This window comes from Rhinolophus sinicus, chromosome 4 (genome assembly GCF_057876585.1).
Source record: "Rhinolophus sinicus isolate RSI-liver-muscle chromosome 4, RSI-T2T, whole genome shotgun sequence".
Classification (NCBI taxonomy): Eukaryota; Metazoa; Chordata; class Mammalia; order Chiroptera; family Rhinolophidae; genus Rhinolophus; species Rhinolophus sinicus.
The window spans coordinates 104,552,379-104,575,912 of record NC_142504.1 but is presented as its reverse complement, the minus strand read 5'-3'; positions in this window follow the sequence as shown (position 1 = coordinate 104,575,912).

Here is a 23,534-nt window from a genome sequence, read left to right as displayed (position 1 = left end):
GGTTTCTGGGTGGCAAGGGATTCTTTAAAAATTATTTTCTTATACCATTTTTGGGAAGGTGACTGACATATCTGTTATGATGATTAGAGGAATTTACAAGAAATAACCTAAGTTAAGTTTTGCTTATGTTAATGAAATAAGCTAGTTTTAATTTTGCTTATATGCCTTAAATGTCTATGTCTGCTTGGAGAGTTTTCAAGCCTATCTCCCATTTTATTTTAACCAAGTTTGGATATTTTTTATAGTTTTCTTTTTGTTGTTCATATCTAACTATATTGCACTGTGGTCAGTGAGTACACTACATGATAATCATTTTTTAAAAATAAATAATAGATAAGGGAGGTTCCAGAATTTCCATCTGGATGTAAGAAAATGCTGTACCTCTGTAGACTCCGTACATTGTTACCTAAAATTGAGAAAACATCAATTATCCATGTTAAAGAATAGAGGGAGTGGCTGAAGGAGATTATGGGAAGACTAAAACCCTTCTCCCTATCCCCACGCCTGCCAGCAGCATAGACCATTAAAAACAATCATTGTATCCCCTTCCTACCATTCATATTCTCTATCTTAGTGACTTTGTCAGAATAAATATTTAGCATATGTTGAGTTGAATAGTTTACACCCATCATGAAATAATTAGCACTGTGTACTAATATAAGATGTATTAGTAGTGAGAGCAAGAAGAATTAGAGTTCAAGGTGACCAGGTGTCACCAGGTGTGTGAGGGAAGAAGTGAAGCAAAGTGGAGTGGAGGATGTTTCCCAGGCAGAGAATAGCACCATCTACCTGTTGGCAGTGGGAGCAAGCAAATCATATTCATTTGCTTGAAGGTAGAAATATAACAAGAAATTATTTGACTACAGCAAATCATTCATGCTGTAGAGTAATGTGAACTCAAGATGATTAAGCAGGATACGGCCATCGTGTTTAGGGATTTTAAATTTAGAACAAGGACTTCAGTTTCATATGGGAGATGGGCGTCACTCTTGATAAGACTTGGTGGGTATTTTAAGGATCCATCTGTGACGGGCAAGATGGGTTAGAAAGGAGATAATAGAGTGGTAATGAAGAGTATGGCATAAGTCTGGGATACAGTTTGAAGGAAGAATCAATAGTGCTTGGGGTGTAAGTGAATGCATGAGAGGGATCCAAGGTGATTTCTTGGTGCCCAGCCTTCCAGGCTGGGAGATGGTGATGATATTCAAGGCACAGGAAAGTATGTTTGAAAGGAAGACTACAAGTTTGGTTTTAGATATGTTGAGGTTGAGAACATCCAAGAGGAAGGGTCTAGAAGTCATCAGACTGTAGAAGAAAGAGGTGGTAGAGAGGTTGCAGAGAAAGCCACAGAAGGCAGGAAGAGAGAATTTCAAGAAGTGTGTGTCGGGGTGGGGGGGAGGGAGTTGTCAAATGTGTCAAATACTATAAAGAAAGGACAGCAGGGTGGCTAGACAAAGCACTAGAGAATTGGCCATAAAGAACACAGTTTCAGGTAATGTGATGGTGACAATCAGGTTGCCAAGGTTTAAGGGAGAATAGGCAGCAAGTGTGTGTGTATGTGGGGTAGGGCAAAGGTCTTAAAAGGGCACTAGTAACATTACTCTGTCTAACCACCAAGAATGAATTTCAAGACTTTGAGATGGAGATCACTGGGACCACGACAGGAAACAGAGGGTTTTAGGCCATTGAGAAGTTGTGTTTAGAGGTAAAATTAATCTACTGAAATCTTCTACATTAGTAAAAAATGGGTCCAGGGGCAGTGTGGCAGATGATGAAGGGACAAGTTGGGGCCAATGTGGAGGGCACAGACTCTGCCTGATGGGTGGCTAATAAAAGCTGCTGGACTCAAAGACCATGTCGTCTTTGGAGAAAATGGGGTAAGAAGAAAATGGGGTAAGGTGAGGCTGTCTTTCCTCTGTGGCGCAAGAGATATGATTTGGGGGGTTTCCATGGTGATCAGAAGTAACCACTCATGCCTCAATAGTTTCTACTTGTGAAGATTTCTTTTTTGGAAGACCCTGTTTGTTCATGAAGGTGGGGGCAAGAAAAGTCTCCTCACTTTGATGGGCCTGAAAGCTAATGGCTTTTCTTTCAGGTCAAACATTATTTGCATATCAGCTCTGAGAGGAAACCTCATGGGATTCAACATTTATAGCTCAGGAAACCTAGGGCTCTTCCCAGAGGGAATAAGTCAGACAATGTCAAGTCCTTGGTGGGGGGAAGTTTGAAGGGAGGTGGTCAGGCTTTTAAGACAAGGTCTTTACTCCTTCTGCTGAGCCAGTGTGAGGTACCTCGACTTGTCTGTTTACATGTGTTGACACGTGGTTCAAACACAAGCCCGCCATCTGAGAATGGGAGGACTTGGGTTTAGGTCTGGCTGGGTGCCCTTGGCTAAGTCACTTACCCTTCCTGGATCTCAGTTTTTCTCACCTGTAAAATGGTGGGTGCGGCAGTGGTGTGGCCAAGTAACCCATCGAGGTTTTCAAGCTAAAATTCTCTGTGAGTCAAGATGAGTCAAATGTCACCATGTAAGAGCATAATGAAGCAGCCTATTTGTTTTGTGGGAAGACCCTGGCTGTTCTTCAGGGATTTGGGGGTCCAGGCCCAATTTTGCCATTGTCAATGGCAAGTCACAATTCCCCCAGGCCTGTCTGTCTGACCTAAAATAGATGGTATAAATTACTGTTTAAAAATACACAGGAGTACTGTGGGGTCATTTTGTCAGAGACAAAAGGCACATGGTTTGAAGCCTCTGAGATTTCATAGGGCAAAGGCCATATAAACACTGGGAATCCTTGCATCGTGGGATTGGGGCTGCCGTTCCCTATGGAAGGAGGCCTCTGTGCTTCCTAGGAGAGGGGTTTCGAACATCATTATGCAATTGGTTAGCTAGCCACTGGAGCTGGATGGTATGTTGATGTCAAAGCAATAGCTTTGGATGTTACTTTTTTATTGAGAAATATTTCTCACGAAGGTCTCCATGTAGCTAATTCTAACAGACATCTTTCCTTCTCTTAGCTCCTCAGCAGCATTGAACAGAGTTGACCTGCATTGGATCACTCTTTCCCCAATGCTATAAGGCTATTGTATTCTTTCTCTTTGTCACAGGCATTCTTCTTGCCCCGTTGGGGGCTCATTGTCCTCTACTAGCCATTAAATGGTACTGTTCAAGAACTACCCCAGCTTCTCATTCCTGTCTCACGTCTGTTCCCTCCATAAGTAATTTCATCCATACCCTTCGTTTTCATAACCCTCGAATTGCCAGTGATACCCAGATTTGAATCATAGACAGATCCTGCATACCCCCTTGGGGTCAGAATGGCTCTCCATTTCTGGTGCCAGTCCCCCATCAAGGCCATGAAACATACATGATTCTTTATAAAATGAAATGACCTCTATTCTAATTCAAGGTGGCAGAATTGAGTTGGTACTTTTCATGAAGATAATACACCCAGTGAGGTTACGGAAAAGCTTGGCCGCTCTCTGAAGAAGGTACAATTCAGTTGGAAAGATGTATGTGAAGCAATATATCCCAAGGCAAGCTGTGAGGGAGACCATAGAAGAGGGAAGGCCATGAGCAATATCACGGCAAACATAACAAAATCTGACTAAACAAGGTGCCGGAATCCTTCCCTTTGCACAAAGACATCTATGAGTCAGAAAGAGAACATGGCATTCTGTAATATTCCATCAGAAATTAACACCACCACCAGCTCTCATCAAAATAACAATGAATAGCACATCTAAAAGCTATTTAGCAGAGCCACTCAATATTACATGTGAGTTTTGAAGCTGTATACTTTGAAATTACTCCTTTTAATCACAGACTGGAAGCAGCAAGATGTAGGAAAAATTATTCTTGCCTCAAATTAATTAGGATTCTCTCTGGTTGAAAGCTTGTTCAATGGAAGAAAAGGAAAAATGATTAATGCTGCGTGTTGGAAGAGGGCTATGTATGAACGCAACTATTTAAAGCACTTGATGCATCCAAAGCATCCAAGGCTTTACTCGGGGATGCTGGTCATGGTGATGCAGTCAGGAAGAAGATTCCTTTTCCTTCTGAGCTAATGGCCCTTAGAGCCTGTTAGAAGTAGAAGAGGAATATTGCTGCCATCGAATTTGTCCAAAGGATGATGCTGGGAAAGAAGGCTGGCCAAGGGCAAACCTGAACCCGTGGAAGTTTCTGGCATCTGTTCCTTCCCAGGCTATCCCCAACTATGTCCTGATTTCAAATAGTTTCTCCTTAGCTCTGGGATCCATGTCTCATTGTGGAAATTTATTCAGACCTGTCAGAACCCCCACCCCTTCTATCAACCTTCTTCTTGCCGTCACAGTGCATCTGTCTAGTGTCCCATCCCCTTAAGGTCTTCCTCACCCCTGGTTGTCTATGTTATGCTGCTTGCAGGTAAACTGGCTTTTATGTGAACGGTGGCCTCCTGCAGGCAACAATGCAACCCAAAGGAGTGGCCTGCAAGGAGAAATTTTAGACCTCCTGACAAGTATATCTCCCTATAATCACAGCATATCTAGTGTTGACTTTGAAATAGAGCAATCTTGGTTCCAGGTGGGAGCACGTAGCGTATTGCTAAACCTCTCTGGGCCTCGGTTTCTTTGCTCATGAAGGACGGATCATGATATCTACTTCTCAGCGTTGAAGAAGATTAGAGGCCATGGATGTGATGGGCTCAGCTCAGAGCCTGGAACAAAGTAGTCATTTTTTAGATGTCAGTTGTGGTTGTATAGGCTGCGGACCCTGCCTATGGAAATTTCATTTTTTTTACAAAAATTCTCCAGATTTGGTAGAAGGAGGAATAGTAACAGGAAAAATGATACTTCTGTACCAACTAGTCATCTACAAGCCTGCGTACAGGTTACCTGTCGTCTACAAGCCTGCGTACCGGTTACCTGTCCATGCTGGCTGCGTGGGCACAGAGTCCGCGTTCCGTGTTCTAATGGGAGGGGTGCTAGCAAGCTGGTCCAGGAGACAGGATGACTAGGTTCTACTTGGTTCTATCTCAAGTTTAGTCCAGACTAAGTTACTTTTCCTGTGAGAATTAAATATGCAACTATACATGGAAGCCTTTAAACAGTGTAAAGCTCTCTGTTCTGAGTGTTGGCTCAGATGACAGGAATTCCCAGTTTGGCCTCACAGAGTGCTGAGGAAGGCCAAATCAGGGTCAGACGCACTCGGCTTCATGAACAGCCTGGAAAGCAGAGGAGAGGGGTGATCACGTGGATTGTCTGGGAAGACATGAGGACCTTATTTTCATGAGGTTTTTCAGAGATTGTATTTTAGACCTGAAGACATTCTCTTCTTCCTACAGACACCCCAATTTTTACAAAGAGGTTTCAGGCAATGCTCCATTTTCCTTCCCTGATGAGTAGCTTAGAAAGGACGCTCTTGCCCAAATGCTGACAATCTCTTCAAGTGCAATGGCCCCTTTTATAGTGATTGCGGGTGGTAGAGCTGGCTTTAAAATGGCACCTCTCAGTCAGCCTTGGAAGAAGGACCCTAACTTCTGTGTTGTTTTCTGAGCTAAGAATGTTGTCTTCAGCCTTGGATTGTAGCTGGAATTCTGGGATAACAAGAAAAACCCCATTCCACATTTGATGACAGTTTTCCACCAAGTTATGGGACAACATGTTTAGGAGTAGGGAGTCTCATGATGGCTTCTGCATCTATTTAACCAGAGATGTGCAGAGGTGTATTATAATTATGTGTGCATCACACAATGGCCTGGCTTATCGCCAGCAAATGGCCAAAGTGAGGGCAGACCGAAGGGCAGATGGCACTGAAATACTTTTCTGCTTAGGCTTTGCTGTTTCATTAAACTAATACTTAGTGGATGCCAGCACTGAGCTGGTGATTGCAATCCGCTGGAAAAAACAGATATGCAAATAACCAGAATACTTGACAGGGGGGAACATATGTTAAAGTTGGGTAGGAACAGTCTTGCATAGCGCAGCAGGTAGACTGAAGTCAGGCAGCAGTTCTCAGAACCGAGAGATGGAGAAACTGAGCCCTAAAACATCATTTGTAGTGCTGGATGCAGCTGTACCCAAAACCTTTGTAAGTCTCCGTGATGCAACTCAGTAAGTCCCTTTTTAGCTGAAGTTGCTTGGAGGTAGAGCTTGTCCCATGTAGTCATGGTGGTCATGACTATTATAATCAATTAGGAGACTATTTTCAAAGTCTTGATGACTGCTATCATTTGATAGCAAGATAAGAAAGACTGAAGTCTATTGCAGAGGGCAGAGGCGCTTTACTGGCTATTTAACCAAGGGGCTCTGTTTTAACCGAAAGTCATAGTAACCTTAAAGGTTTTTTTGTTCACTCTGTGTGTATATTTTATTTTGCACCATAAATATAGTGCTGGGGACTCAGCATAGATGTGATGAGATGTGAAGTATTGTCTTCTGTGGGTTGTTGTTATTCCTGCAATTCTTTTAGTTTCTCTTCACGCACTCCCCCATCCCCATTCTCCTTTAGATTTAAAGTTTTAGGGGCTCAGGTTCTGATATGGACCTTGTATCTCCCCTATCTTCACCCAGACAGAAACTTCTAGGTTGGAGGAGGGGAGAAGACAGTGATGAGAAAGAAGACAGGGTGTTAGGTTCAGCGTAGGGAAATGACCCTTCCCTCTTTTTGGAACCCCGTTTTACATTTGGAAATCTCGTGTGACTTCCTCTTAAGATGAAGCCTAAGGATTGTAGGCAAGTCCTCCAAACCTTCAGGGTGGAATGGTAGGCTGGAGCTGATGGTGGAATGAGGTACATACAGGCAGGAGAGTCCCAGAGCAGTCTCTGGGTTTCCCTTGGGAGGATGAGAGCTGGACAGCCTGCAAGGGGCCTTCTAGAGGCCAGAACCAGGGAGGATGAGCAGCCTACCCCTGACTTGGGTGCACAGCAGCAGAAGACGGAGCTAGATCACAGCCAAGAAGGAGTCATTCCTCTCCACACAGGGCAGTAGCAACATTGCACAAGCCCTGTTCCCTCCCACCCTGGAATTTGGGATCAAATGCAGGAAGGCACAGGGAGGGCAGGAAGCCCTAAATGTGATGGGGATTTAAACCTAAAATAGTTGTCACCACTGAATTTGACAGTTTTCCTGAAATTAATAAGATTGAGTTTCTGGCCATCAAGTAGAAATGAAATATTGATAAATAAATGAAATCCTGTTACAGGAAAAATACTTTTGAGTTTGTGACTGATGAAATGTGTACCTGCTACACACACTTTGGGTACTAATCTTTAGTGCCAAGGTAAAATCTTTAATTAAAGGAAAAGTGGAGGTGAGGTTGACCAGCAAGATTCCCCCTTCTGTGCTTGTGGACCTGGCCAGCCCTGCGTATGTGGCCATCTTTGCCTTTAACTTCTGTCTCGTGGGCGGCCTTCTTTTCCTGGCCATGCAGTGACCAGCCTGCCTGCCAGTGCCCACAGCCTAACTCTAGGAATCGGTCATTTCTGAGGGGCTTGAAGCCTTTGCCCAAATAGAGACCTCTCATCTCTGCTTTGAAAATGCAGGTTTGCTCAGGATTGATAGATTAATTTGTGCAAATGAAAACATTCAAGTCCTTTCAGGCAGTTGTGCTCAAACTTTAGTGCATCAAAGTGGCCTGGTGGGAAGAGGGAAAAGGTGCTGGGTCAAATGCAGATTCCCAGGCCCAGCCCCTGACTTGTGATTTTGATGTAAGTGGTCCTTGGTACACACTTTGAAGACAGTCGTAAGGGTATCCTACACCATTTGGATTTCCTCAAAGGCCCTCAGAATGGACAAATAGCTCATTCATCTCTCTCTTGCAGGTTAGTTCTAAAGACAAACCAAAGTTTTTAAGGGGGAAAAAATCATGTGAAAATTGCCATCAACTAGAAGGAAAAACGTGCCAGGAATAGACATGACATCTTAATCATTGGTACTGAGGAGCTGTAATGCCAGACTATAGAAAGCTTAAATAAAACTGTAGCTCTCTTTCTTTTATTAAAGAAAGAAAGCCCAGGAGTACAATGGCAGAACAAGAACTAATTTGGGAAGCTTGCTGGTATGATATTGTCAATCACACCAGTGATGTGGATAAAAGCTTTTAGCACATGAATAATTTCAGTGAAAGGGCTTTATCGCTTTTTATTTGCTGGGCATTTACAGGAGAATAAACATGCTGGTATATATTATATATGGAGTGAAAGTCAGCAGCAAATGAAAGCAAAGACCCCCAGACCCAGTTACCAGAACAGACTATGGTTGCTTAGCAACCAGGCAACTGGAGAATTCTCTCTCCCTTTCTTTCTTTTGTTTTTAGATTGCAGTAACCTTTGATCAATTTTGGCTCCACAACAAAAGCCTTGGATATTTTGAGCAAAGGGTACCTGCTAATTTGTAGTAAAAGGACGTAGACCATGACACCAATTTCTGTTTCCAATTCCACGTTGAACAGCAAAACAGTCTAACATTTCTTTTAAAAGTCTTAGTGCTGGTGGGCTGGGTCCCTGATGAATCAGAAGTTACATGATAATTGCTTCCAATTACTCTAAAAGATGTGGCTGTCTGTCAATTTGCATTGATTCTTCTGCTCATCGGCCAGCTTTGGATCTTGGTTCTAAATCCAGTTCCTAAGAAGAGGCATCTGAATGCCCAATTCCTAAATCTTTGAAAGACTTTAAATGGCCATTCCTTTCACAAATGTCATGGAATTGGGGAACGGTAAACTGGTAAGGCCTTTTGTAAATCATCCCTTCTGGTCCCTTCTTTCTTTATGGGCTCTTTCTATTCAAATTCTTACAGGACAACTTGCCACTGTCCACAGAACAAGCTACCAGCCATGAAAACTCCAGCTTCTTCTCTCCCCTCAGGGAGCTTTAGAGCTGTGAAGAGCGAGGGAGGGTGCAGATAGTGACCCGATTTGATGCATATGCCCAGCATAGAAGGGAAATAGCGGACAGTTTGCGTGCAGCATGTCGGTGGAGATTCCATGGAATAGAGCAGTGACTGGCGACCAAGGAGCAAATCTCGCAAGTCTCTTACCAGTTTGGATTCTAGAAGCTGAGTCTAGTTCCATGAAATTCACTTTCCAGAATTAACCAGGCAAGGACTCCTCATAGGCCAGCCGTGCCGTTTCCTTAGTTGGAAAGAGATAAGAAGGGGGAGAGGGTGGGGGCAGAAGTTAGGGTTCATGCTTTTCTGAACTTGGTGGTTCTTCCTCTTCATGGTCTTCTGTCAGTGAGAAGAGTGGGGACCATCTTTTCCTCCTTCAAAAGGAAGGTAAAGAGTAACTTTGCTCTTGGTCTCCGCCAGCTTTGGAGTGTACTTTGAGCAAAGGTTAATTTCATGGCCTCTCCAGGGCTCAGATGAAACGAGGAACATAATTCCTGAGAGGCAGTTCTCAGGCTGGGTGGGTTATGGGTGTAGAAGGGGTGGCCCTGTGGTTACTCTCCCAACCTGATCCGAATGCCCAGTCGTGGCAACGTCCTTTGATGTCTGAGGAGGTTGGGCACAGGGTAAGGGAAGTTGTTCCTCCAGACTCACCTGTAGAGTTGTGGGGCATCCCAGAAGGTTTAGAGAAGAAGAATCTGGACCCACACCCAGTTTTCTGCTCTGAAGCCCCACATCTAGGTCTGTCACCGGCTGACTCTACATCATGAGCAAACAGCAGCTCCTTGCACTTTCCCAAAAAGAGGGTGAGCGATGCTCCCCTGCCCTGCAGGTCCCCCAAATCTGAGCTTGTTCTTGCTAAGCTGGTGTCCACAGCACCTGTCACTTTTCTCCCTGTCCTCATTACTTACACCTGAGCAACTGCCTGGGCGGGGAAACACTTTGAACTTAAACTGTCTTTGTGTCTGCGCCTGGAGCTGAGCTTTAATTGCGCGTCTCCACCTGCTTCTGCATTCCAGGAAACCTCTGGGTGCCCTCATGTGGCTCATTTAGAACCTGGCAGATCCCAGAGAGGCTGGCCCAAAATGTGGGGGCCTAGGAAAGAAGAGTCTGCTTGCTTTCTTAGTGGCTTGCCACTGGCTCCCTAACCAGCTGACTCCTGTTTCCGTGAGCATATTAACATGACTGAAATCGCATTTGGATTATTACCACTTCCTAAAAGAGGATTTAGGATTCGAGGCTCCTGTCACGTAAATGCCTTCCTCGTTCCCTGGCTGCAAAAGGAGCCAAAGATGAGAAATAAATAGGTCAGTGGAACAGGCGGGCGGTTGAAAGGCTCACAAACTCAAAGCAGTCACAGAGGGACACGGTTTTGAGTGGTTGAGTTAAACATTTTACAGCCAGGACGGTTTCATTCTAAGGCCTGCAAATTTACATGTGAACCTAACCCAGTGCCAACAAGAACTACTCCCAACATGCTCTTCATGCTTGATGCTGCAGCTGGTCAATTCAGGGTGCAGACAATTTCCTTTAGTAAATAGTATCAACCAAAGGGGTACTTCTGTGGTGGGCAAAATCAGGAGCCTGGCTGACTCAGTTCTTTGCTTTGCTCAAGTTGAGATAGAACCATATAGAGGTCACCTGTAGCCTTTGTACTTTTATCCTCAGTTATTAACTGTATACTCAGGAGCAAGAAGTCAGAGAATTGGCATAACAGGGAAACAGGCTACTGGGAAAATAACAGGAGGTGTGCCCTGCCTGCGGTTCAGAGACCTAGACATCTCTATTGGAAAATCTTTGAATTGGATGTGTCACCCAGGATACACATTCCCTCTCATTGTTGCTCCTTCAGCTGTTGTATATGACATTTTCTTAGGGAACCCTCTTGGAATTAACCCTTTGGGTAGAGTATGCCAGTCTTCAATGTATGTGTTTGCCTTTTGATTTTAACCATTTATGCAAATTTACAGCTCGGGAAATTGACATTGAATGAAAATGTCCGCTCCAAAAGCTTGGCTCGACTGATCACAATTGAAATCGAGGAACAAAGTGAAAAGGGGATGGCACCCCAAGCAAGCTGCCGGTGGTGAGCTGTGCCACGGAGCCTTCTACAAATCACTGCAACTGGAAGAGAGCGTTTGGAGACCCAACAAATGGAGCCTGCGTCTGGGGCAGCGCCCCATGGGCAGCCCTTCCCTCTGCGGTCAGATGTGTAGATAAGAAGAAAGTGGTTAACACTGCTCGTCAGCAGAGCAGCCTTGATTCCTTCATTCCAGAGCCTGAAACATCGGGAGTTGGCACATGGGGTCCTGGAGGAGGAAGAGGCGTTTCAGGAGGACGCTGGGCAGTCTGCAGACATTTCAAGGGGAGTTTGTGAAGAGACGACTGGGTTTCCAGTCTCCAACGACTATGAGCCAGACGCTGTTATCATTTAATCTGCCCATCGACCAATGAGACCCTTAGGGAAGCAAAACTGTTTATGGGATGTCTTTGCCACATTGGAATCCTGCGACCTATGGGGGGAGAACATAAGGAGAGATTAGGGCTGTTCCTGGTCCCCAAATTTCCTGGCTTCAGATGTGACCGGGAGGGTGGCAGGAGAGCTATCCTCAGACCTCAGAGGACATGTACAGAGGACATGTGGACTTTCCCCAGGCCAGGGGTCGTCTAGCAGCTTGTCTGCCCAGGCGCGTGAGGCCAGCCGGTCTCGGGACACCTGCACAGACTTTGAACAGACATCACAGAGCTGTGTTCTAGCCTCCAGCTTCCAGCAACTCATTCCTTTCCTTTTCCTTCATTTCCCCCCGGACAGGTTGGCCTCGTGTTTTTGTAACTGGACATTCCAGCCTTATCAGAGAGCTGGTCCAATGTTTGTCTTTCATGGACTTAATATTTACTTATAGTGCAAGAGTGACTAACCACACACAGCACGCTAGTCTCTTAGTTAATCGAATCAACATTCACTTATTAAGCCCTGAATTTCATCCTAGACTCTGGAGTCAGCCTGCCGGAGACTGAATCCCCCGTCAGCTATTATCTGTAGGGGAGTTACTTCACCTCTTTGTACCTCAGTTTCTCTGTCCGTAACATGGGGTAATAGAATTTACCTCAGGTAGTTGTTATGAGGGTCAAATGAGGTAACACAGGTAAAGGACTTAGAATAGCACCCGGACCGTGGTAAATGCTCAGTAAATGTGTCTTCATATTACATCACTACCACCCCGTGCTGCTGGGCACCCAGTGTGTTTCTGTGTTTGCTGGGGCAGGAAGAGTCAAGGACTTCTACTCTTTTAACGTGACAATGCCACCAATCCCCCTCACCGTCCCGGTTATTGTCCTTGGCTATAAAATAGCTACATTACCTCTTTCAGGGCCTGGTGATACATGGAAAGGCCCGTGGTGGTCAGACCTCTTCCTTTAAAGCCTCATAGTGGAGACAATACAATGCAATCATAATCATTTAGAAGTTTGTTAAAGTAATAATTGCAAAGTCCCGTCAGGACAGCGTGGCATCAATGTGATGTTCACATAATGCTGGGGGGCTGAAGTGTTAAGTCTGGGGTGTTGTGTTTTGACACCTGCATCCCGAATCTTCCAGGCCCGAAAACTGGAGGGTTTCTGTTGGAAGTCGCTTGGGATGCTGGCAGCACTTTTGTCCTCAGAGGGATGAATCCCAGGGCCGGGAGGGTGATGTGCAAGGGCTAAAGAGAACCGGGGGACCGTTGGAGTACCCGGATGAACTTTTGGGACGGCTGCACTGGCACCATTTCGGTTCCCTTTGTTTTAATACTGGATATTTTCAAAAATTTCCCAAGCCTCTGAGTCTGCGCTGGGCTGTGATAAATCCAGTCTTGCTGCCACAATGAAATCTTTCCTGAGGATCGTGTGGGAGTTAAGCTCTGCTCAGGTGCCAGTGTTCCGTCTGCAGTCTTGCAGACTAGTTGTGGTACCTTCTCTGAGTCCCAGACGTGTCGTCTGTCAAACAGGGGTAATAATAGAACCCGCCTCACACAGTTATCGTGGGGCTTAAGTGTGAAGCGCCTGGCATGTGGTCAGTACTATGCAAATGCTGGCTATTATAAGTATTAAAAATTTGTATTCTGGGTGGGGGGCGAACTATCCACTTAACCAAGTATTCTGATTAGGGAGGAGCTGGTTAATTGCGATTCCTCTGTTAATACGAAAGTCTTAAAAAATAAGTCTGTTTCTAACTGAGAGAAAGACAGAACATTATGTAGTCAATCGGGTTAGGACGTGCCGGGCATTTAAAGGGTCTCATCTGGGTGATGTGCTGCTTCCCGGGAGACGGTTGTATCTATGCTGACGCCCCACAAGTACCAGTTGATGATGAAGGTGAGGCCGGATCTTGTCTGTGGCCCTTATTTGATGTTCCCAGGCTTGGGTGCCAGGGCAGGTGGCATCAGAACTTGGGAATTTCCTCTCTCCCCTTGCTGGGTTCTGTAAAGAGCTCTTTTGCCCAACAAGTCCCTAAAGATTGTTTCACGATCTGTAGCTCCCCCAAGATTGGTCAGAGGTTGGCAGCCTTTAGGGAAGAGAGAGTTCATCCCAGCAGAAGCTGGTAACCTCAGGTACCTCCATTAAAATGAGTCCCAAGGGCCACGCTGGGAGCAGCTGGAGTGCCAGCGGCCTGGGTACCAGGGGCCTCCATCTTATCCAGTGCCTAGAGCCAGGATGGCTGCCTTCCAGCTTCATTCCTTGCTATTGGGGGGCCACAAAAAGGTGAGCAATCAATGCATGCGTATTTATGATACCCTTGTTCTCGTTGTTCTTATTACCATTGAGATGTATAATGCATTCTGGTCTGCTCATAATTATACGGAATGTCATCCTTTATATATTTAATTGTTAAGAAATAAAATTTTAATTAAAAACTGGAACTTTTTAAAAGGGAGCTAATGGTGGAACAAATTCTCAAGGGAAATAAGATTGATCAAGACATTTATGGGTTTTCAACTCTGGTGTAGATGGCAATGAATTAAGAAGCCAGAGGAACAGAAAGTCTCTTTCCTGCATTTCAGTGTCTTCTGTTTTATGACAGAGAAGCTCAAAGTATCTTGGCACTGATGGGAACACAGCTTTGTGATTACATATGCCATACAAGGCTGTGTCTTCTAGTGTGGTGAGGCTAGGGAATTATAGAGCAAGTGTTATAGCATGTAAACAACGCTCTATTATTTAAGGAGTACACATGCTACCGGTTAGTACTACAGAGCATTTTCACCATTCCGTTGTTTTTCTCTTCAAAGAGGTAAAGAAGGATTCTATGTAGGAAACAAAACCTTGACCAATTAGTAAGGCCCAGCCTTCCGCCCCTGCGTCATAAACTCATTTATCAGATATGCTCCTATTTTAGCCAGTTACTTTAAAAAGCAAATACTCTTTATCAGACATGTCTCTATTTTAACCAATTACTTTATTGCATTTTTATTACAAGTGCAAAGGTTAGGCAAAGTCAATGGCTGCTGTCTACATGGCCCTTAGTCACAGCAAACACTCCTGGCCAAGGAACTTTGGAACTAGGCTTCTTATTGTCCAAACTGTCAGTCGTACCTAAGTAATTATTATGAATGTCTTTTATATGTCAACCATTATGTGGAAAGTCTCCCCAAGTTCAAGCACAAGATGGGGGAAAATCACCTCCACCTTGGATTCCTCTGATAATCTCGAAAGATTATTTTTTTCAACCCTAAACGGATATGTGGAAAATGGTCTTTTGTGAGGTAACGCTTGTGGTACCACCCAGTCATAAACAGAGATTGATAGAAGCAGAGATTGATAGAAGTATTAATTACACAGCATGTTAATTTGGCATAAAATTCCAGTTCCCACTTGAATTTTGAAATTTATTTACCCGTCAGACTATTTGTCTTGTATTCGCCTTTTGCTCATTCCAACAACCACATATTCCTTTGTGGAATAGACAGGAGAAGGAAGGGAAGGGGCCAGAGAAAATAAATGAGCATAGATATTTTAAGGGTTTAAAGTGCTCCTAATGTTCATTTAGAGAATTCTTGCCGCTAATTCTCATCTCCCTCGGATTTTGTTCCATCTTTGGAAAAAAGTCTTTGGGAAATGGGGAGAGGTAGAGCGAAATGGGGAAATAGGCAGAGCCCTGGGGACCACTGAATTCACTGTCTTGAATTGCCACTGTTGATACTTTGGGTCAGAATGATAGAGTTCTGTTGGGTTTTCCCGCTGCCTGGCTCTGTGGTCTTGGGTAAGTCACCACACCTTTTGAAGCCTGAATTTCCTCAACTGTATTTTGGTGTGTTTTTTTTAAAGTGTATTGGGGTGACCATGGCTAGTAAATATACATAGGTTTCAACTGTATAATTCTATAATATATCAGCTGTACATTGCATTATGTGGTCACCCCCCGGAGTCAGTTCTCCTTCCATTGCCATATATTTGATCCCATTTACCCTCACCTACCACCCCCCTCCTTCTCATCTGTATTTTAAAGGATCCTGCTGGATGAGTATTTCTCCAAGTGTGGCTCATTCACATCACTTGGTTCTTGTAAAAAGTGTGGCTTTTGGCCCCCACTCCAGACCTCTGAGCACTGGGGTGGGGCCTGAGAATCTGCATATTTAATTCTCCCCCAGGTGCGTCTTGCACCCAAGAATCTGAGGACCACCAGCTAGGTGAGTCCTGAGGCTCCTTATGCTCTCACAGTCCATGCGGCTAGCAAGGACAGGTATGGTGGCTAATACAGGTGTACGTATGGAGGGTGCAGCTGACAGCAGGGAGCTCGACGGGCTATTAGTTTCAGCAGAGAGAGGCCAGCTTTTTGACCAGGATGGATGGGACTCAGAGGTCTGGTTGCATCTGGTTTTCACTTCCCTGAGACACACCACCTTCTCCTACGAGGTGAGCCTGGGTAAAGCTACCTGTCCAGGAGGAGTAGAGAAACCTTGGACAACCCTCTTGAGGTTTTATTTGGCTCCTTGTAGATCCAACAGTCTAATAGCAATTGACTTACCCACACGATGTAGCCGCGGATGCCGCCTCTATTTCTAGAGCTGTGTGAAACTTGGACAGTCTCTGTTTTCCTCCCTCCCTGCCTCCTTCCCCCATTCCTTCTCTTCCCAGATACCCTTGATCTTGTTGATTGGCTGTCTAGAATTAATTGGCTGCTGACTTAACCTCTCAGCAGGCTGCTGGATGGAATTAGCAAACTCCAACAGACTTTGCAGCCCTGAGAATTTATGCCTATTTACTGCCCAAAAGGACAAGCCCCATGAGTAGACAAACCAATGCTATCCCAAGAGGCCTGATTCATTCATTAGGGATTGGCCTACAAAAAACTGGACTTGAGGAATGAGCCGGGTCATATGGCCATTCTGAATCTGAGTCATTTTAGCAGAGGCCCTCGGTATGCGCCCACCCCTCCGTCCCCACCCCACCCTTCCCGAGAGCAGTCATACTCTTCCTTCCTTATTCCCTCACTGCTGCTTGGTTGGGCTCTAGCCCGGCATCAGGCACATTGTCTCTGTAAGAATTGGCTTCCCTCATAGGTTATGAACTCTCTGAAGTGGGCACAGTCTTATTCTTTCTTGTACCCCCAAGGCCTAGCAATGTGCCTGACACATAGCAGCGCTTTGAATTAGTTTTCTAGTGATACAAAATGCTACAGGCTGGGTGACTTAAACAACAGACACTTAATTGTCTCCCAGTTCTGGAGACTGGAAGTCCAGCCTCAAGATGTCAGCACGTTTCATTTCTCCTGAGGCTTCCATCTGTGGCTTGTAGAAGACCATCTTTTCCCTGTGTCTTCACACGGTCTTTCCTTTCTGTGTGTCTGTTCTACATTTTCTCTTCTTGTGAGGACACTGGTTACATTGGATTAGGGCCCACCCTGATGACCTCATGTTAACTTAATCACCTCTTTAAACACCCTGACTCCAAATGCAGTCACATTCTGAAGGACTGGAAGGTAAGACTTGAACGGATGAATTTGAGGGGACACAATTCAGCCTATCAATAACACCCTTTAATAAATGTTTGTCCAGGAGTAAATGAATGAGCTAGTAAGATAGCAATCTGTGTCTATTCTGCACTTGCAAGTGGGTACTCTACTTCCTTACCTCTTCCAGACACATATAAATTGCTATGGAAGTGTTACTGGAAAACACACGAAGAGGAGGATATATTCTTTACTAAAATTGGGGCTACTAATGGTCAAACTCACAATTCTACCCAGAGCCATCACAAGGTCTGGTGGTGCATAGACAGCACTTGGGTTACTTATCTTCCTATATTCTTGACCTCTGGGGAGGTTTGATAGCACAGGGTTCCTGGGAAAGATAAGCTTTGTACTACTTTTTCTTATAGCGTTTCAACTCCGCATTTATAAGTGCGTATGCAATTGAATGTGATTCTGTTAAAAGCCTGTACTACAGTGGAGGTGGGAATTTGAAATCATGATATAATTCTCAGGCCCCAGGTGATCTTCTGTGACTTTGGAGCACCTGAGAACCGCTCATAGGTCTCATGAATTACCAAGCTACAACGTTTCCAGGAATTCTTCTCACGCTTCCCAATGTCACCGCCAGTGTCACCCTTCTCCTACCCCCTTGGTTTTCAGCGTGTACTGCACTTTCCAACACTTGTTTAAATCTGTACATTTTTTGGTGGGGGGAGCCTCATACCAACTCTACGAGGTAAGAGAAGAAAGAATTACGACTCCCTTTTGTAGATGGGGAGATGAATAAATAAATTGAGTCAGTGATATGCACAACTTTCCTGATATGAAGTTTTCCTACCCCATCTTTTCAGCTCCAGAGCATTTTGTCCAGATGTCGCTCTCGTGGGTCTTACCTCTTCTTACCTTGGGTTATCTGCTCCCCTGTTGAGCTCCTTAAAAGCAGACCCATGTCTTTAACCCCTGTATGATTCTATGGGCCTGCACCTTAGAGATGCTCAATCTTTGCATGTTGAATGAACCAATAGGTGGCTCATATGGTATCGTTTCTTGAGCAGCTACTGTGTGCTGGCCACGGTGCTTTGCACCTTAACATAATGCCATTGAATTCTGCAACCCTTTGGAGTAAGTATACTTTTCATCCCCATTTAACAGAGGGGAAAGCTGAGGCTTAGCAAGGTTAGGTGACTTGCCCAAGGTCATACAGCTAGTAAGTGATGAAACCAAGATTTAAACTTGGGTAGCTGGACTGGTCCAGCTGCTGACTGTACTTCATCACTACCCCATACTGAATGGTGGTCACACAAGGTGTTAAGAGCCAACCAGACTGGAAGCCAGGTCTCCTTGCTCTGGGCGTCAGTGCCCAGAGCCCCCCGGTGCAGCTGAGGAGCATTCTTCAAAAGAATCCATAGTCCAACATTTTCCATTTTCACAGTTTAGATTTCCCGTTGCCTAATCTGTTTGGCTCATTCTAGTTATTGCTGATGCAGATTTGCCTCCTTTAGGACACACAGAAGCACATCCCAAACACATTCATTTGTTCAGTTCTGAGAGCCCATCGCCAAACTTGAAAACAAGTCTTGACATTTCTGAGTTTCAGTTCTTTTCTCCCAACCGCTTTCTATCCCCTCCACTCCAAGCAGCTAGTGTGAGAATTTGGGGCTTTCATACTGTGTCCTCCGAGGACACGGGGACATTCCCCAATGTCACTTGAGAAGACTAAGTCTGCAAAGCAGGCAGTGAAAGAAAGTGTCATTTTCCCCTTGGAATTAGCAAAAAAGGCCTTGCTTCAGTAGGTAATGTATTGCTAATAGTACAATTATGGCAAAACATATTATTAGTAATAAAATTCTCAAAGTCTTTTTCACAACTTATAGCTGTAAGAAATAGTAGCTGCATCCCTATTTCCCCTTCCTCCAAGTAAGCACTGCCTGGCCAGGGCGGGGGTTTACGTCCTCTCAGCTGGTTCCCTGAAATCCTGCCCGTGGGTGTATTTCTGCAGCCTGCGCCTCTAGGAGCCAGGTGTGTGCTTCTCTAGGCTGAATTTGGCAGTAAATTATGTTTTGCTTTCTGTCAGTTGCCTGACAGCTAAAATCATATTTACTGTCAGAGGTGACAGGGGCCACAATGGTGATGTATTGAAGTGCTGCAGAGTCACGAGGGAGCAGGCTGGCTAGTTCCTCTGGCCCCTCCACTGTTACCTGCTTCCTGCGGCATGTGGCCTGAGCTGCCGTGCCTGGGAATGAACAATCCCGGGACACTGGTACAGGTGAGCACCACAAGGACATGTAGTCTCAGTAGAGTCATTGAACACATGGCCAGCTTCTAGACAGTTCTCTTAGTAGGCTTACGATGTTGGAGAAATCCTACCCCTTAATTGCACTGTGTGACAAAATGCAAAATCTGTCTCTGCAATTGCATCTAAGCTCTGGGCGCCAAAGCATTGGGGCTATATTCAAATGGATATTTAAACTCACAGACAATACGCTGCATTTCCCCCAAATGACTGATTTGTGTCTTATTGTTGTCCCACCCCCCACCCCCAGCCCCTACCTCCACCGGGATGTTTACTTTTTTCATTTTTAGAGACCCAAGTGGAGTGTCCTTTAGACTGGTGATAAGCCCAGCTTTATGGCTTTGCTGCTTATGAACTGGAAACATGATGTGCTCTTGCTCTCCCCCAGCCCCTTAGAAGCTGTTCTCTGGGCAGTCTTTCCTCTGTGTCTATCTAGTTTCCTCCCTGCTCCTTTTGCTGGGTTCCTAGTAGATTCACAGGAGCTGCTTATAAGACTGACTCTGGCTCCTGAAGCATTGTTCTTAGAGATGCACCACTCCACCAGGGACAGCTACCACTTACTGAGTCCTTGCTGAGGGCCTGCTATCGTGCAGTGCACTTGATCCCCATCTGCAGATCACCCGGGGCACGAGAGGACCAGTGGGAGAACGGATGCCTGGCCCACCTTTACAACCCACACCTTTGCGTTCTGCCTCTGCTCCAAAGCTCCCAAGTGATGAGTTTGAATGGCCTTTGTTTTGAGCAATGGACACTTTAGACCAGGGCTGGCTTCATGAGCAGCTGTGCAGTCACATGGGGCCCTGTGCTCAGGCCTCCTGCTTGGGCTTGGAAGGTCTGTGGTTGCTGAATCTGGAAATTCTTACTCATTTTGTCTTTGAATTCGTGCTTTGTAAATGAAGTCCGATGGGACAATGGCATATGCGCTGGGGACTTAAAGCCTCAGGTAAGTACTTAAGTGCCACCTCCCAGTCCTTCCTGCTGTCCCCAGGGAGGGTCTCAGGTGTCTGTTCCCCAGTCTCCTGGCACCCTAGGTCCTACCCAGCCCCCTTCCTCTTCCCTCCTCTCCATCACTGCCACCCTCTGCCTGGGTGTTAACGGGGGATGCCTGTGTGCTGCTGCCCTCAGGCAGGGGTGGACACGGGAGGTGGGGACTAGGTGTGTGCCCTTCAGTGTCTTGAGGTCGGCGGCAGCCATCCCCACCATGGGCTGGCAGTGCATTTGACAGGTGATTCAGCCGGGCCCCTCATTCGCTCTCACTCTAGGTGCTGAGCACGTCCGAGGGCAGAAGTTGCAAATCTTTGGGGGTTGCCTATCAGTGGTGGGTTGGGGAGCCAGTCTGTGGGGGGGGGGAGATTGACTTCTTCACCCCACCCAGGGTGCCACATTTTCATCTTGTGTTAACCCAGCTGATGATGTAGCTGATGATGTAGCTGGCTCGGCTGAGTTCCTTGTGTGGGAAGAGCAATATCAGGAATAGTGGTGACGATTCGAGACTATGGTGTGAGGGCTACCCCAGGGGGAGGAATGCCTTGGCCCCGCTCAGCTGGACACTGGGATATAGTAGGCGCCACATCTTCTGTTGGGAAAATGATATAGATCAGTAGAAAAACTTTTCCCTGCAAATATCACCAACCAGAGAAGCAAAGCAATTGCAGTTACTCGATGGGAAACGGATCGGTATTAGGTTTCAATTTCAAGGCACAGAATTTTGTGCTTTTGATTTTTTGGTTTCTGTACAAGCCAAGGAGGTCAACGTGTGTCAGCCTCTGGCCCAGCACAGAATGACCCAGAAATATTTATAGGCATGCTTCCTTGGTGTCCCATTCAGGGTCAGAGCAGACCGTGACATTCCAATGTGGCATCTTGACTGGTGTCCCAGAACTTCATGTGTCATGCAACTCCCGAGCATCAGCGCCGGAAGGAAACGTAGACATTCAAGCCTTCATTTTGCCCAGAGATACGCCTTACTGTGCACATACGAGTGCTTAGGGCTACGACCACGGGTCTCGTGACGTCTTGTCCAATGTTCTTTAGCTGAATTGAAGGGGCAGCAGTAGTGAGAGATAGCGCTGAGTATTTAATATGTCCTGGGTACAGAACTAAGCACTGAACTCAGAAATTAAGTCATCTGAGCCTCACAAAGACCCTACGAGGTCTGTATTGCAGGGGAGTCTCATCAAAGACACATTTAACATGGGCAAATCTAGCTGTGTATTCGTTTCCTGGGGGTTGCAATAACAGAGTGCCCCAGACTGGGTGGCTTAGACAACAGACATTTATTGTCTCACAGTTCTGGAGGCTAGAATTCGGAAATCAAGATGTTGACAGGATTGGTTTCTTCTGAGGATTGCAAAGGAGAATCTGTCCCAGGCTCTCTCCCAGCTTCCAGCAGTCTCAGGCGTTGCTTAGCGTGTAGCTGGCCCTGTGCCCCTGTGTTTTCATATAGCCTTCTCTCTGTTTGTGTCTCTACATCCAAATTTCCCCTTTTTATAAGATCACCAGGCATAATGGGTTAAGGTCCATCTAATGACTTCTTTAAATGGATTGTCTCTGTAAAGACCGTATGTCTAAATAAGGTGCTAGGGGTTGAGACTTCATTGTATATATTTCTTTGGAGGGACAGAAATTAACCCATAACAAATTGTACACACACACACAGAGAGAGAGAGAGAGAGAGGAGAGAGAGGAGAGAGAGAAGAGAGAGGAGAGAGAGAGAGAGAGAGAGAGAGAGAGAGAGACAAAGAGAGAGAGAGAGAGAAACAAGGGCTATTCCGTCATGCTTCCTTGGAAAGATGGAAGAAGGGTGAGACGGAAGACACAAACTTGCTTTCCTCCCGTCAGATTTGGTTCCTAAGTGCCTTCCAAAGTGTGGGCATCTCACTGTCAAGAATGACATTATATTTTAAGAGAGCGACTTTTCACGGAACCTGTCCCCCGAAGACACACCAGCCATAGACGCTTTTGATGAACTGAAGAAGCCCTGGTCTGCATAGTGAGAGATGCTGTGTTGATCTCCAGAGAGTCTGTGACTGAAGTGAGGCCAATTTATGGGATCTTCAAGGGATGCCCGATCAGTAGTGATTCCTTCCTTAGGCACCGACTTTAGAATCCAACCCTGATAAAAACTGCAGACGCTACTGCAATGTCTGCATTGTAGAAATGGCGGCCCCCAAAACTCAGGGGGATTAAGTTCCTTCCTGCAGACCATGCAGCCAGCACACAGCAGAGCTCACCTTTAGTCATGGAGCCCAGACATGACTAACCCTAAGTCCATGTCCTATTGTCTGAAATTGGCCACTGGGCCAAAGGGGAGATTGTGTGTCTCCTCTTACCCCAACCAATGCCAAGGACTGATGGGTTCAGGCTGGGGTGGGATTTGGAGGAATCTGTTTTCCCTGGAAGGAAGAATGTCCTTTATTCAAAGTCGCTTTGTTCTCAAAGAGAAGTAGCTGTATAGAAGCCCAACCTGAGACTGGCTTCTGCTTTGCTTCTCTCTTGGGTTTTAGAGTTACCGGAAAAGGCAGGGAGGACCACCTACCTACAGGCAGAGAGAACACCTTTGAAAGGGACTCTGGGAAGCAATGTTTTCTCAGCAGATCAATTCCAGGACTAAGAACTGATCTAGGAACTGTTCCTAGGAAACCCGACACTTCTCATCTTGGGCTAATGTCAGATCAAGTGCCAGGGGGAGAAAGCCATTGACCAAGAACTGAACTTGAAGTTGAGGTGCAGGGAGATGAGGTGCAGGGATGGTGTGACAAGCAGACCAAACCCATCAGAGGCATCAGGAATCAAGCCAAAATGTAGAAGGTTGGAAACTTTGAGACCCATGAAATGGCAAGAGTTTGGATGCTGATTTCAAGGGCAAGTTACTTTTCTTGATCTCTATGGAGAGTTTTCCGAAGAAATGAGTGAGATAAATGTACCTCCAATCTCTGCTTTCCTCTTTTTTGTTTTCAACATTCAATTTCATGAAAGGTGAGAGTTAGTAGGTACGTGCATCTAAGCAGCGCCTCCAGACGTATGTGTGTGACCAGATAACCGCTCACATCCAAAGAGCACCCTTAACTGAGTCCTCTCACAAACATCAATACTTGAAAAACCCTGAGGTGGCCTGTCACCTGTGCCGTGGCCTGCTGTACTTTTCCCCTGCAGCACTAAACACATATTTCTCTCCGTATTCACCACCTACTTCCTCCAGCAGGCTGCGAGCAACATGAAGCAGAGACCACAGGTGCACAGTTGATGCTCAATAAATGTTAGTGGGAGAAATGAATGCCCATTTTTACAGATGATGAAAGGGAGCCACTGAGACAGACAGAAACTTGCCTGAGGTGTCAGAGCAGGACCAGAGCCAGCGTCGGGTGCCTGCTGGTTCAGGCTGCCTTCATTCTGTCGCCCTTCTTGTATGACCAGGGCCTTCCCTC